Source organism: Camellia sinensis, chromosome 11 (assembly GCF_055761805.1).
Source record: "Camellia sinensis isolate YWXY chromosome 11, ASM5576180v1, whole genome shotgun sequence".
NCBI classification, from domain to species: Eukaryota; Viridiplantae; Streptophyta; class Magnoliopsida; order Ericales; family Theaceae; genus Camellia; species Camellia sinensis.
In genome coordinates, this window is record NC_138971.1 from 142,337,404 (window position 1) to 142,353,233 (window position 15,830).

Below are 15,830 nucleotides of genomic sequence, written 5' to 3' on the forward strand. Positions count from 1 at the left end.
CGTTTCTTTTTTGGGGGGTTGGCGTTTTGATATTTATGTGGATTTTGTTCTTTAGGGTTTTCAATCTCTGTGAGAAGATAAGAATCATAATTTTGAATAAAGAGGTACCCTCTCTCTCTCTCTCCCTCTCTCTCGTCCATGATCATCAGTGTTTTGTATGTATTTTGTTTGTGCATATGAAATTTGTGTGTATATGTCAAGGATTGGATACATTTTTTTCTGTTGTATGTTTGATTTAGTGAACATTCAATATTTGAAGACGTCAATATTATTCATCAAAAATGAGTTCTTTATTTATGTGGTATTTTGTTTTATTTATCGTTCTGGCTTTATAGTTTGTAAGTTAGTTTATTCAAGGGTTTTAACATTGGCTAATCAACTTGCTTTGGTGTAATGATTCTGAATGAATTACTATAACTGAGTGAGTTTATCTTTAGTTTGTTCTTTGGAAGCTTCTTCAGTTTTAGTGTGACACTTGTGGGAAAAGCTCATTCATTGTTTGCTTGACTTATCAATTTGCTTGAGTATACATGAGTAGTTGCTATACATGAAGACATTGTTGTAATGCTTGATTATTTATCAGGTTCAACTGTTATTAATAGAATTGGTCTATGATATCTAATGAGAAAAATAGAAGAAACTGTTCTAGGATATTGATTAATGTGGTAGATGTTCATTTTACATGTAGATGTTCAATTTGAATTTTGTTACACTAACTTTGATTTATTATTTATTTATTTGGGTTTAAACAATGAAAAGGGATGGGAGCAACAGCGAGAAAACTGCATTTCCTAATCTAAGTGTAAGGGGCTTTCACATTATTGATGCAGCAAAAGCTGCTGTTGAGGCAGTGTGTCCTGGAGTAGTTTCATGTGCTGATATCATTGTTATGGCTGCCAGAGATGTAGTGTCTTTGGTGAGTAATGTGTCCTCTCTCTCTCTCTCTCTCTCTCTCTGCTATTAATCAACATATAATGATGTGATAACTTACAATGGTGGTTTATATTGGGTTGGGTACATGTAGGCTGGAGGAAATAGATACGCGGTGCAAACAGGGTGAAGAGACGGTCTTGTATCTCTAGCTCAAAATGTGGATCTCCCAGCTCCTTTTATATCCGTGTCTGATTCCATCAATGTATTTGCCAATAAAGGACTTGATGTCATCGACATGGTTTATCTTCTTGGTAATTTACCTTCGCCGCCTTTATTTCTCATCTAGTAATGCTAAACAGTAAAATTTCACAGCAAAATGCTTTGAATATAGTGCTATCATCACTGCTTGTCAAGTGATTTATTTGATATATGCACGACAAATCAATTGTTTGTTAATGACTAACTGACTATTTTATATAGGTGGTCACACTGTTGGAGTTACACATTGTTCACTCTTCGAAGATCGTCTCTATAATTTTCAAAACAGTGGAAAGCCTGACCCGATCATGAATCTCGTGCTGTTAGAGATTTTGAAATCTCGATGTCCTCAAAATGCAACAGTTGATAACACTGCTGATCTTGATGAGAACCCTGTGAGTGCCTATGTTGTGGATAATTCTTATTACCAGCAAATACTACTAGGAAAAGGTATTCTTCAAATTTATCAAGAGTTGGCGTTGGATCCACAAACCACTGACACAGTGAAATACGCAGCAGTCGTGGGATATGATTTCCAAATCAAATTTATGCTGCTTTTGAATGGTTTTGATATCCTCTATGCTTGTTCAGAACGGCTGTTATTCTCTAGTTGGGATTTCAAAAGTGACAAACCTGCAGGATCACACCAACACAAATTAGTGTTATGGTCAGATCATGGATTTATCAAGTGGAAAAAAAGAGAGTCTTATTTCACTTCATTTTCTTCTTGACTTTTCCCACCACAAGTCAATGATCGAAATATAGCCCAAGGAAAAAGCTGTTAAAATTGATTGTAGGATCTTAGGCTTGTGGCAAGAAATTTCTGATAAACTTGTTCTCTAGGAATAAGAAGCTCTGTTTCATCAACTGTTAGGACAATAGGATGATGAGTGTTTGTTTTTACCATGAATGCTCTTTCTTTTCAAAGCTATCTGCTATGTAAATATACCAAATATCTACGATTTTTCCCTTTCAAGTAGTGATGTGGCTATGAATTATTTTAAGGGCACCCCACGTTTTTCTCTATCTGCATGCTTGTATTGCGTGTTCATTGAAGCCATCAGTTGACTGGATTGCAGCTTCAGACCTTGAAGATGAAACTACAAAATTGGTATTGGGCCTTTGCTAGTTGTATGTTGGATATTCTATCAAATGTTTTTTAGGACAATGTGTTATTTCATTGTTCCTTGTGCAGGCACCAGAAGATCATGCTACTGCATGGGAGGCATTGAAGGTAAGTTTTATGGAATCTCTCTCTTCTTCTTTTTTGCCTTAGTTTTTTGGTGTGTGGCATCTTCTTTTTGTTCGTATATTTTTCTTCCCAATAGGTCACACATCTTCAATAATTTTTTTGTATTCGAAAGGGAATTCTCTTGTTTTGCGAATCACATTATTTAAAACATAGTTTACATAACATGAAAAACCAAGTTTTTAAAGACCTTCTAGACCAGATCATTGGTTGAATTTTTTGTTGACTGATTGTGTGTTGACTCTGGTTACATATATGGTTCAAGATGCACATGATATACAGGTGGCATTCATGTAGTTGGGTCATGGGAATTGTTGCCTTGAGCCTTACTCAATTTGTGAATTTTGTAGAGTCTTTTGATATCAGAGGTGATATATATGCCTTTATTTTTTCGTGTGTGTGTCTTTTCCTGATTTGTTTTGTTTTGCTTTGTTTTTTCTTCTTTTTCTACATGAGTGGCATCCCCTTTGATTTTTTTTTCTAATACATTTTTTTTTGAAAGACAAGAAATTTTAGCTCTCCTTAAGAATAGAATGATTAGGAGAAATGGATTTTGAAATAGGAAACTAGTTCTATGTGGATGAGTTGACCAGTTGTACAAAAAAGTGGAAAAGTATCAAGATGGTTGTGTGATTGCACGATTCCTATTAAGTTGAGCATGTGAATTGAGGAGTAATTTGATCCATGTGGAGGGTGATTAAAAAAAAATAGAGGAAAACCGAGGAGAACCTGAGATGTGGTGATAAGAAATAACATGATTAACTTAAATTTAATTGAGGTCGGGCGATGACCGGAAAACTACCATTTTCTGTACAAAAATCAACAATGATGACTAACTGAAATTTCTAGTACATTTTTCTAAAGCACTTGCTTGTAGATTCATGTCGTGCTATTTGCTTCCCAGTCGACGAATTGCCACATGTAAAAGCCAGCAGATTGCTTTAATTTGATGCCTTGTATACAATTCCATAAAGAAAAGTTGATTAACTGTATTTTTATTCTAGTATAAGCTTTTTCCTAATGATCTATCTATCTTCTATCTTAACAGTTGTGATTTTGCATTGTAGGACTTATATTGGCAGCAACAGGGCAGGTAGAAGCGTATCTTAGCAATCATCAAAATGGAAGTCTATAAGAAACTTGTCCAAGTCTCAATACATCGGCATTACTTATACAAGGTATTCCATTATCTTTTCTTTTTATTATTAATTTTTTTTGTAAGTTATTTTGTTACATGGAGGACCAAGGCCATAAACAGAAACTAACAGAGGAACCCTGTGACAAGACCTGATACAGCGGAGGATTCACCCTTTGAGTCGCATCATATTTAGCTAATAGTAACAAATCAGTCTGTAGTTTCCAGGGTAGGTTAGTTTTTGAGATGATAAGATTAGAGGAAACCTTGAATTCTAAAAATTTTTCATACTGTTCCTTTGATCCTATTGATTGTGCTTCTTGGGCCCTGTTGGTTTAGATTTAGACTTCACACAGTCAGCTTTGGGGTGGCAAGAACAGACTTGAGCTGCATCATCTAGTTGAAAATGTAAGGAAGACAAAAAATTAAGACTGACTAAATGTTGATTGAACTACAATTTTTCAAGCAACATATGGACTAGATCTAATGGTGATGCTTATGGAGGTATTGTGATCATTCTAATGTTATTACCTGTGAATTGATTTTTAGGTCTGGAGATTTTTAATAAATTTTGCTGACGTTCTGGGGCTTTGGCCATTTATGCTGGATGAATTTATTCAAGCTTTTCATGATTATGTAAGTTCTTGAGATCCTTGTATTTAATTTTGCCTTTAGACTATTTGCTTTATCCTTACTCTCATCTTATTGTTTTAGCTGCTCCCTACTATTTTCAGGATCCAATGTTGTTAGGGGAGATTCATGTAGCTCTTCTAAGATCCATCCACAGATTGTTGAAGGGGTAAGCTTTGCTCTGTGGTTGGTTTTTGTTGCTGCTTCTATCTTGTTGTCAATTGTGGCTTGATTTTGTGTTTATTCATTCTGAAATACTTTTTATTCCTTTGTTTTACTTTCAGGCGTATGCTTGGGGCTTTATATGAAGGCCTGTCACCAAGATCTGGAGGACTTGGCCAGTTCAAGATCAGCATGAATGTGAAGTCATCAGATTAATCTCACTCCCGTTTTTTGTTGCATTCCTTGTCCTGAGCTCAGTACCTCCTCCTTTATTTTCCTAAAAAGCTGTTGGCCACTTGCTTACAATTCAGTCAACCTTCTTGTTGGTTACAATTCACTTTTGGATATGTTATTTTGTTATTAATGGTGATTGGATATTAAATTGAATGAGAAAGTGAATTAATGTTGCATTTTGAATGGGAGTTATTATTTCATATTAATGCTATTTTTTAGTTTAATTACAGGTATTTTTTAGCTCAATCATATAAAATTAGCACAATTTAAAAAAAAGACTATCACGGCATTTCTAAAACTGTCGCTAAATATTACATCGATGTTTGGATATTTTTTTTGAAAATAGAGATACGGCGGCATTTTAAAAACGTCGCTAAATAGTATGGTGACGTCATATTACCGTTAGTAGAACTTTTAGCGGCGTTTTTAGAAACGCCGCCTATAGTCATATAGTGACATTTCTAAAGCGTCATAAAGTTATAGCGACGGCCGCATCTTCAGCGTTTGGTATCAAACGTCACAAAAAGATTTAACGGCGTTTTTAAGACCTATAGCGGCGTTTTTTAAACGCCGCTAAAACCCTCATTTCCAGCAGTGATCCTTGCATGCGTGTGAGTGACTGCCATGAATAGCATGCTTACCATGAGGCTATATGCTTGTGATATAACTGCCCGAATGCCTGTGGGTGAAGGTTGGGTTATTTGAATTGGAACAATTCATTAAATGTGTGTTTTAAGCCCACTAGATAGTGGCAAAATCATGTTTTCTAAGCCCACCCGAGGGTGGCAAATCCACGTCTTAGCCTACTTGCGAGTAACACCATCAAACCATTTTCAAATAAACAAACATGAAATGTTTTGTTCCAATTCAGGCGACCCAGTCTATACTTGTATGCTGTACGCATCACATAGTAATCTAGGCTAATAACCGGAATAAGAACACACAATGTTTTCAAAACTTGATATCATGGTTAGTAGAGGCCGATCTTTGATCGGGCGAGCAGGGGTGCTCACGAAGTGACCTTCCCCATTCGTACCCAAGTTCCCAAGCCGAGGCAACTTTGGTGATGACGGACACGTGGCCTTAGGCAAACGAGTCAGGGTTTCCTAAATTTTCCCAAAATAAAATATTTAGGTGGCGACTCTGTATCTGGCAAAGCAGTCCATGTTTGGCACTTCTTTCAAAATCTGTTTTTCTCAAAACGATTTGCCGGATTTGGACTCTTTGGTTCAGATTTAGAACCGTGACAATTTTAGAGTCCTGAGCTATAGTGAGCCCAATATCGAACGGAACGGGGAGCTCGTTCCTCTCGGGGCGTTCAGGGACGTCTACACACACATGTTGATCATTGATGAGGAAATAATTTCGTCACGGTAAGATGTAAAGTTGACGAAATTTTTCGTCTCCAAAAGTTAGATATGAGTGACGAAATATATTTCGTGACAAAAATATATATACATGACGAAATTTTTAGTCACCAAATAACAAAATCAATGAAAACTTTCATATATAAGTTGTGATAAATTTTGTCACAAAAATATTTATTAGCGACGAATAATCATTTTGTCAAACTAACAAGTACAGACGACGAAAATATTCGTCACTAAACTTGTTCTATATTTTATATTTCAATTTAAATTATTATTTCATAAATATCCCTACTTATATCACAATAGCCTTCTAAATGTGTTAAGAAATCCACTAGCTATTATACACCACTCCACACAAAAAATTTACTAAACAATTTATATTATAAATCAAAATATATCCATCAAACAAATTTAATAATATTCCATTAAGTATAAAAATTAAAAAAAAAAAAAAAAAAAAACATCATAGCAAATCCCAAAATGACCTAACGTGGAATCTGCAAAAAATAAAATAAACACTCAATCTTGATTTGCAACTAGAACTAAGTATCAGTTTACAAGAAAAAAAAATCCAAACTTAATTTTGATTTGCAAGTATGCTTCCAAATGTCATCAAAAACCATCTGCGAAGAAAATAAATAAGGAAAACGTTAATATATTATCAATTACATCTAAACTCATATATAAATAATTTTATTTTATAAACGAATTTAGTAGAAATGCATATAACAATCCAAAACTTCAAAGAGTTAAGGTGATCCTTTGATGATAAGCAACACGGATAACAAAAGATGCCAAAATATTACAGAAATACCATGTATCACTAGTACTAATGGCAACAAGAACTAGAGAGAATCACAGGACATGTTTGAGACAAACTAATCAGCCTCACATGCCACCACTGACCAATAGCCTCATGGGCCACCATGGCTATCAACCACCTCTAAAACAAAACCCAGAAACCACTTCCCCAAACACCAAGGTTGGGTGACTCAACAACCTCGTAGACACAGTCCACCAGGCATCCATCGTACATGGCCAAACTCGACCCCAACACCTAATGGACAAGCACCTTTCAGCCCTCTCATCTTTCTCTCCCTTGCAGGGAAGTAAAATTTAAAACTCATCTCCCTCTAAGAATCTAAATATATCACATTTAATTGAGAGACAACATAAGGTATTCCACATGTTATACTCTCAACCTTCATCCACGATCCACCACCAGTAATCTCAATTTGCTTTTGATATTTATTAGTACACTGCACTACAGCTAGCAGCCCCTTTACTAGTGACTGTTTTTCCATAATGAAACAAAATGCTTATCTTGGGAGGGGAAAATAAGATTATCATTTTTGCCAATGGCCCCTAGATGTTAAGTAAAGACTTTGAAAGCAAGACACAAGTAGATACGGATAGGGGAAGTGCAAAAGAAAAGGGGATAGAAGAAGTCACATTGACTCCACTGTTTTAGACCTTATTGTTGAATTTTGAAAGTAAAATGGATTCATAGGAAAATATGAAATTCTAAAACTATCTAGCAAGTAATAAAATTGCAGTAAACACTACTCATTTGGCAAAAATTCTTCAATATAGTGAAAAGAATACTTTTCCGTTCTCTTTATCTTTCAATTCTAAAGCTAGAGAAGGACAAACATCATAACTTATTCTTCTTCCCATCTCTTCTCCCTTGAAGCTATCATGAAATTATAAAATTAAATAAAAATAAATATTTGAAAGAAAAAAAAAAAGCCCCACAAGTTACAAGATTTTTTATAACATTAGTCACATTGCCAATACAACTAGTGAACACCAGTCTACTTTTACTCTTAACCGAGGTTCAATTTTCAAAAAGAAGTCAACTTTGATATTTGATGTGCAATAAAATTAAGTTTAAAACCTTACAATCAAGAGGTCGCACACCATATGAGAATAAAGAAGTTAGAGCAAGTTGAAAAGAAACAGATCGAAAAAAAACTACTGTACAATGCCACCAAATCCAAATACCTGAAAAAGAAGGATTATAATGACAAGCAAAACTCCTATTTCCATTGAACTGCTATAATAGAAAGGAACCCAACTACTGACCACTGATGCCAACAGCAATAAAACAAAACCAAAAGCAAGACAAAGTAAACGCCATCTTTGAAACTCTGCACAAACCATAAAAACCAAAAATAAACATTGAGAGAGAGAGAGAGAACAAAATAAGAATTAGACCTAAGAACCAGGAAATAAATGTCTGACCATCTTCATCTGTCAATGTGACAGGACCAAAAATTTCACCAATGAACTTAACATCAATATATCTATCCGCATAAGGTGACATGACAGAGCTCCAAAGCCCCTTCTGGACAGCTTTCCATTAATCCTTTTCACATTGACATAAACCACGTGAAGCATTCCTGCAAAACACTTCTTCAGTGAGACAATATTCTTAACCATCATAACTATCACACTAAGATATCAGAGATAGAAAGACTTGATCAATATCTTTGAAACAATAGCAAACTGATGAGAGTGAAAAATACAATTTGGCCTGATTATTCAATCAAAATTGAGCTAGTGTAGTGCCCAACATCAAACCAAAATAAGACATGGGATGCATGGTCAAATTTTATTGGAACAACACTAGTGTCAACCTAAAGTCATCAAGGCAAAAAAAAAAAATGACATATTTCCATAACTTAAATAATCCCTCCTTACTTGAAAATTACATCTCTGATTTATTGATCATTGTACAAATCAACAAACATTTTAGAATCATTAAAATTGCCCCATTTACATCCAGTTCAGATGCAATTAAGGTTTCAGACAAATGGTTCTGATTCATTGATCACTTTTCTATTTTCAGCTGATAGTAGGACTAGTCCTCTAGTTACTAAATTATACTAGGAAGATTGTGTTGATCACCAAAATAGGGAAATCAGTCCATTGGTAATGTGCATGGATAATGCAGATAGCACAAGACACATTATTATAATGTCATGATGATGATAATTTAGGCATATGCTACACCAATTCCCAGCTGCAGTACATCTGCTCTAATTAAAAAACTCATACAAATTGGTTCAACAACAGTCAAACATCCCACATTTTCCAACTCACTGAGAGTGAGAAAAGAATCCGACAAATTGTTAACAATAAATAAAGTTTGTTTAGGTGAAGATCACCCAATCAAATCCTCATACTGTCATCAAAATAAAACCAGCACAAAAATAAAACCCTCCTGTTATCATAATAAAAACTAGCATAGAAAAATCTCAAAGAGCATAGTCTATATATTATGCATCTGAAAGCTCCTCCATCCACAGGATCCTTAATTGACAACTGTAGAAACATTTGTTACCCTAATTTTCACTAGCCTTAAAAGGCAGATGAGCAAAAGTGAAGCTGAGCAAAAATTCTGTCAACAGAGAATTCAATAATTTCCCCCCTGAAATTCTTAAGAACAATAACATACAGGTCAAAAGAAATAAAAGGCAATATGTTAAGTTGAGCCTGGGGGTATTATCAGCATGAAAATGCGACAACAAATCAGAACTCAATTGCAAAAATAACAAAACAAAGAGCAAAAAGTTATGTATGATAATATAGATCTAAGTATAAAGTCAAGAAAGTTGCAAATATTTTACTAGTTGCTAAGTAGACATAATTCACCTCCTCATTTTAAAGCACTTTAAACAGAAGCAAAAAAAATAATAGTGCTTATTATTTTTAATGGGGTACAAGAAATTGCCAGAGCCAAAAACATATCAAAAGTAACAGTTCCCTTGCACATACGTATTTCTTGCTATTTTAAAGAGGCTTGATCCATTAAAATCTAGACTCAGTTTATCAAGAATTGTGCCCAACTTTATAAACATACAAGTTCAGTGAGAGCATGTTCTGCTCATTTAACTATCTATTAAGCCAAATTGTAAAACCTGATTGATATGTGCACATAATAAATAAAGCATGAAAAAATCAAAGCTAAAATATGCATACATAAATATCTTGCATATACACTAGGACTTTTTAAGTAATTAAAAAATATGAAAATGACAAACTGTTGAGGTATAATTTTCAAGTAAACATTATTTGGGGGGTATAACTCTAGCTGGTCAGAAATAGGAAAACTTGTACATTGCTAATTCTCACACAAAACAGATAAAACCAAATAAAAAATTTTGATGGTGATGGAGCACATAATAAATACAGAAAATGTTCAATAACCTGAATGTTAATTTTCACATGATTCTTAGTGTCGACAGAGATGCCTTTGATTCAATAATTTATTTTTTTGAATAAAAAATTATTTTAGTATATTAAAATATACTCCCACCAAAAGAAAATAAATTTCTTTTACCTTCAATTTTTTTTTTATTTTATTTTAAATATTCTGCTACAACTCAGGCCCACAAAAATCTGCTATAACTAGATTTCACAAACTGAAATCTCACAAATTTTTTATGCAAGAATCAAATAGGCAAAATCAATTTCAATATATAAACAAAAAGATAATTTCTGATATAAAATTAACCATCCAATTGTCTCAAAACAATTAGGATGTAATAAATAATTTTAGCCTCAACCCCACTAAATGACTAATTCAGTAGGATGTAAAAACCATCCTAGGACACAACCACACTGAATAATTAACTAGGTTGTACAAAAAACACACTCACACAGGATAAAACTTATGTCTTCTTCTTCAAAGAACAGAATGAAAACTAGAGCAAAATTAGACTCTCTCTCTCTAGCTTCTTTTCTTCAAATCTTCATCATTTTCCTTCATTTTTGTTTCATTGTACTCATAAGAACAATGTCTTTCACTTTCTTAAATCAAATAAAGTAAAACCAAAGTTTTTATATATTTACGAAATTGTTGCTCAAATAAAATAGCAATTGTTGCTCAAAAATGACTTCGACAACTTCAGGTCATCTGAGATTTCTTCAGTACTCACTTGATTGAGGATTTTGTAACAATCTCTAACCAACCTCTGCTACAATACCATCAAGATAAAGATACATTTCAAAAACCCCATAATCGAGAGCATTACTAAATGAAGACAACTTAATTAGTCTATTTGGATCATAGGATAATAGAATGGTAAATAGTTATCTAGATTAATATTGGTGGATTAGTTTTAAAAGGCCCATGTTTGATAGGAAACCGCCCAAGTATCAAACTTGCCACTTTGCTGTGATGTAAGGTACTTTATGAGTAGATTCTATCATTTAGATTCTTAATTTTGTATTTTGTTTTGTTTTAGAAATTGTAATTTAATTTTATTATTTTTGATTTATTTTTAAAAGAGTTATTCCATGCCATTTGGTTTGTTGAACATAGAGTTATTCCATGCCATCTGGTTTGTTTGTAAGGCAAACATAGTATTTCTAACATCCAGAATTGCTTTTTGCTATCAACTAAACAATAATGTAACAATGTTAGTGTGTTACAGCTTCATTATCAATATCATTAATCAGAATATCACAGTCCAAACTCATTGATCTTAGAAATAATCTCGCTAGAAATAACTTAATATCCAAATGAATAATTAAAATAAATGTCCTTTTCACCCAAATAATTTTGATAGACACAGAGTAGAATAATAACAAAATAAAAATACCATCTTTAGGCGGTAGACTAGAAGGAATCAAATTGCACAAATCACCAAAATCGAAACCCTAGTTTAGAAATCTAATCTTTGAGCAGAGCAGTAATGGCTAACTAAATACATCAACTACTGAAAAAATTTCAAAAAATATATGAAACTTGAAAACCCATATGATAAATTAAAGCTTTTAAATCGCTCAATAAAGAAAACAATTCAAAATTTATTTAACATATCAGCAACAAAGCCATATTAGAAGCTAAAAAAATTGTGAAGATTGAAAACCCATAAAAATTCTACAATAGCTCAATCAAATTGATGGAATACAAGAAAAAATAGAGAAAAAGAACCTGGGTTTGATGCAAAGAGTGGAGCCCTATTTATACAAGTCCAATGTAGAGAGAGAACAATATGCTTGCTCAGAGATACGATGTTAGCCGCGGCGTAGAAAGACAACAAGGGCCGACGGTAGTGCAGGCGCTAAAGGGGGAGTAGCGAGGGCAAAGAGCGATGGCGGAGAGTATTAGGTGCGTGTGTTTTGAGAGAGAGATATAGAGATGATAAATGGAAAAGGAGATGACAAACAGAAAAGGGGGAAAAAAATAACTAGAACCCTATTTTTTCAATGCTGCTCAATACTCAAAATTTTTCCCACCAAAATTGGTGACAACATTAATTCCTCACCAAAAAATCTTAAAAATATTAAAAATTATTAGTGACGAAAATATATTTCTCACTAATAATTTTATAATTGGTGACAAAAAAATTTCTCACCAAAAGTCTGAAAATTTTGGTGCCACCCAAAAAAATTAGAGGGAAAATCTTTGGTGACGAAATTTAATTTTTCCTCACCTGAAAAGAAGTATTTATTGATGAAAATAAATTTCGACACCTATAATTTTTTCTTTTTTATTATATGTAACAAAATTTTATAATTCGTCACGAATTATTCTTATTTAGTGACGAAATTTATTTTCTTCACAATTTTTCGTCACCATAAGTTACTTTTCTTGTAGTGGCTGTAGGTGAAATGTTTTGCATCTTTAGCAGTGGAGGTTTTTTTTTTTTTTTCCCAATTGAGTTTGAAATGGATTTGAGAAGATTGAATCATATGGTACTAGTATTGAACTCAATTAATTAGGGTGTTGGCTATCATGATAAACTACTGAATCAAAGTTTTTATAATATTAAATTATTAGATTACATTTTTTAATTAAAAGTTTAATTTAAAGACATTGCAAATATATAATTAGGTATAAAAAATATGTAGTAGAACTTAAATTATATAGTGAACATGTTAAAAAATAACCTACTTACTGTCAGTGTGAGTTTCTTAAAATATAAAAAATGGATATTGTATCATATTAAAATACAATTTTGCTATGATTGAAATAGCACAATCTATTAGAGATGGTCTAACTTACCAATTTTCACACCGTATTTGGATTAAAAATTAAAGTGGAAATTTGATGAGAGAAAGAAAAAGAAAGAGAAAAAAAATAAATAAGCTCCTATTTTATTTATTTTTTCTTTTTCCTTTTTGTTTTTCTCCATAAATATTTTTTTAAATCTTTAATTCAAACCTAACCTAATTTTGATTACTTTAGAACAGTATAGAAAGTGAGTTATAGTTCTCCTCAAAAAAATAAAAATAAAAAAATTGAAAAAGTGGGTTATAAAATTTGTTTTCTCTCTATTTCACTGCCCCCCTAAACATATAATTAAGTAGAGAAGCTTATTACACTCCATCACCGTCGCTATCGCCACCATCACGTTGCTTCCTCTTTTTTTTGTCAAACTTTTTTTTTTAAATTGACTTTTTACTATAATAGATATATAGATTGATATCTAAAAAAGTTTTTAAAAAAATACGTAAAATATTAAAAAAATTTACTAATTAACTAAAAATAAAAAATCCAAAAATAAAAAACTCAATTTTTTAAAAAATAGAAAAAATTAGGTGATTATTTTCCCTATGGTTCCCTTTGATTAGAAAGAAAATTTGGTTGAAATTGAAAGAGATAATGAAATTATAAAAAAAAAAAAGAAATAGCAAAGAAAATATATTTTCTTATAAATATTTGATTAAGATGAAAATTTTGTAAGAATAATATAGAAAAAATTAAGAGTTCAGTTACAAATAACTTACACATTCAATTTTTCTTTTTTTTTAACAAGAAACTAAAAATTAATTATAATGTTAACATGAATTATATAAAAAATTAATTTTCTTTTATTTTTCACCACTTTCAAACTGCAGAAACTCATAATTGTATTTTACTTTTTTTCTCTTTCCCACACTTTCTACCTATTTCATGCTATTATGTGTCAATAAATTTTTTTTTTTTCAGAAGTTTAAATTGAACTATTAAAAATCCTAAACGATGAAGGAAAAGTTATAAGCTCATAAATTATAATTTTTTTTATTTCATTCCATTATGTGACTCATAAATTTTTTTTTCCTATTGCGGTAAAGCAAAAGTTATGTTATGTACTCCTAAACGATGCATAATATAAGGCCTGTTTGGTAGAGCTTATAAGCTGCTTATTTCAGCTTTTAGCTTAATTTAAGCTAAAATATTGTGTTTGGTGCAGCTTAAGTTAACCAGCTGATAGCTTAAATCAAGCTATTTCTCAACTTATCTCAAAAGCTGGTCAATGGTGCTTAAATTTTTTACTTAAATGCGCAGGTAGTGTTGAGGGGCTAAAATTACTTACATGCCCTCATCAATATCCAAATATTAATATTATTAATTAATATTAATTAAAAAATACAAAATTGTATATATCTAAAGAAAAAGAAAAAAAATCAATATTAATTGAAAAATAAATATTAATTAGTATTAATTATTAATAAATTCATATTATATATTTTTATATTAATTAAAAGATTAAAAAAATGTATATTTCTGAAGAAAAAGAAAAAAAATCAATATTAATTCAAAAAATCAATATTAATTAGTATTAATTATTAATAAATTAATATTGTATACTTTTGTAATGAATTAATTATTAATTGATACTAATTAATAACAATTGTTGATTATTAATATTAATTGATACTAATAAAAATTAAATATTAATATTGATTTATACTAATTAATAATTTTAATATTAATTGAGGCTAATTAAGCCATTAATTGATACTAATTAATAATTTTAGTATTAATTGATACTAATTAAGTAATTAATTGATACTAATTAATTTATAATGGAAAATAATTGTGACAATAATACTTCCATTATATTTTTAGCAAATGTATCAATTTTTATTTTAATTGATACTAATTAATACTACTTATATGAACTTTTATTAATGAAATATTTTTTAAAAAAATTAAAACTGAAAAAAATGACAAAATAATTATTTTTATATGATATAAGGGTAGAAAGGACAATTATACAGTAAAAAGCTATTTTACAGCTTATTAACCAAACACTACTCTGCTGCTTAAATCCAGAATCCCACAGCTGCACCAGACAGGTTAACAGCTTATGTTCACAGCTATAAGTCATAATCTGTTAAGCTATAATCTATAATCACTTTTGCACAGCTCTACCAAACGGGGCCATATACACCTTATCACAAAATATGTAATTTTATTACAAAAATAGATAATATCAATCATAAAATATGTAATGTCATCATAAATTGATAAATTTTTACAACTTTAACACTAAAATTTTGGACATTTTATTATATCAATTTGTGGTAAAATTATGTATTTTATCATTGATGTTACAAAATTTTATGATAAAATTATAATTTTTTTATAATAGGATGAATATGGTATGCACCCAAAAGGATCTCCGACAACCAAAAAAACCAAAAAGTTTGTGACATCACTCTCGTTATTTTTTGTACGAAAAAATTGGTAATAAATCCAATTTAAAGAAGGTATAAAACATTAGATCCATTGAATATTTTTTATTAGTAAGAGGTTCATCCTTTGTGAAATAGTTTGGTGAGAAATCTTTTTGTTTGTTTTGAAGGAAATTTTGTTTCCAATTTTACCTCTTAATTTATCTGTTGATTTTTGTTGACTATTTGTTCAAATTTTTTCCTATCTGTTCAAAAAATTTCCTATCTGTTCAAATATGTTCCTTATCTGATCAATTTGTCCCCTATCTATTCAAAATTTGTAACTATCTGTTCAATTTCTCCTATCTATTCAATTGTTTACTATTTGTTGAAATTTTACTACTTGAACTGCTGAATTTTTACACCTATCTATTCAAAAAAAATTCTATACAAATTTTCTACCTAAACTTTTTAACTGTTAAATTTTATTTTATTTTTTTTAATTTTTTTTCCCTTTGTTTGT

General features: G+C 31.1%; 1 pseudogene; it reads left to right on the forward strand.

The window, feature by feature from the left end:
• Nucleotides 1-751: 751 nt before the first annotated feature.
• Nucleotides 752-4,523, forward strand: LOC145802702 (peroxidase 60-like; annotated as a pseudogene).
• The last annotated feature ends 11,307 nt before the right edge of the window (nt 4,524-15,830 follow it).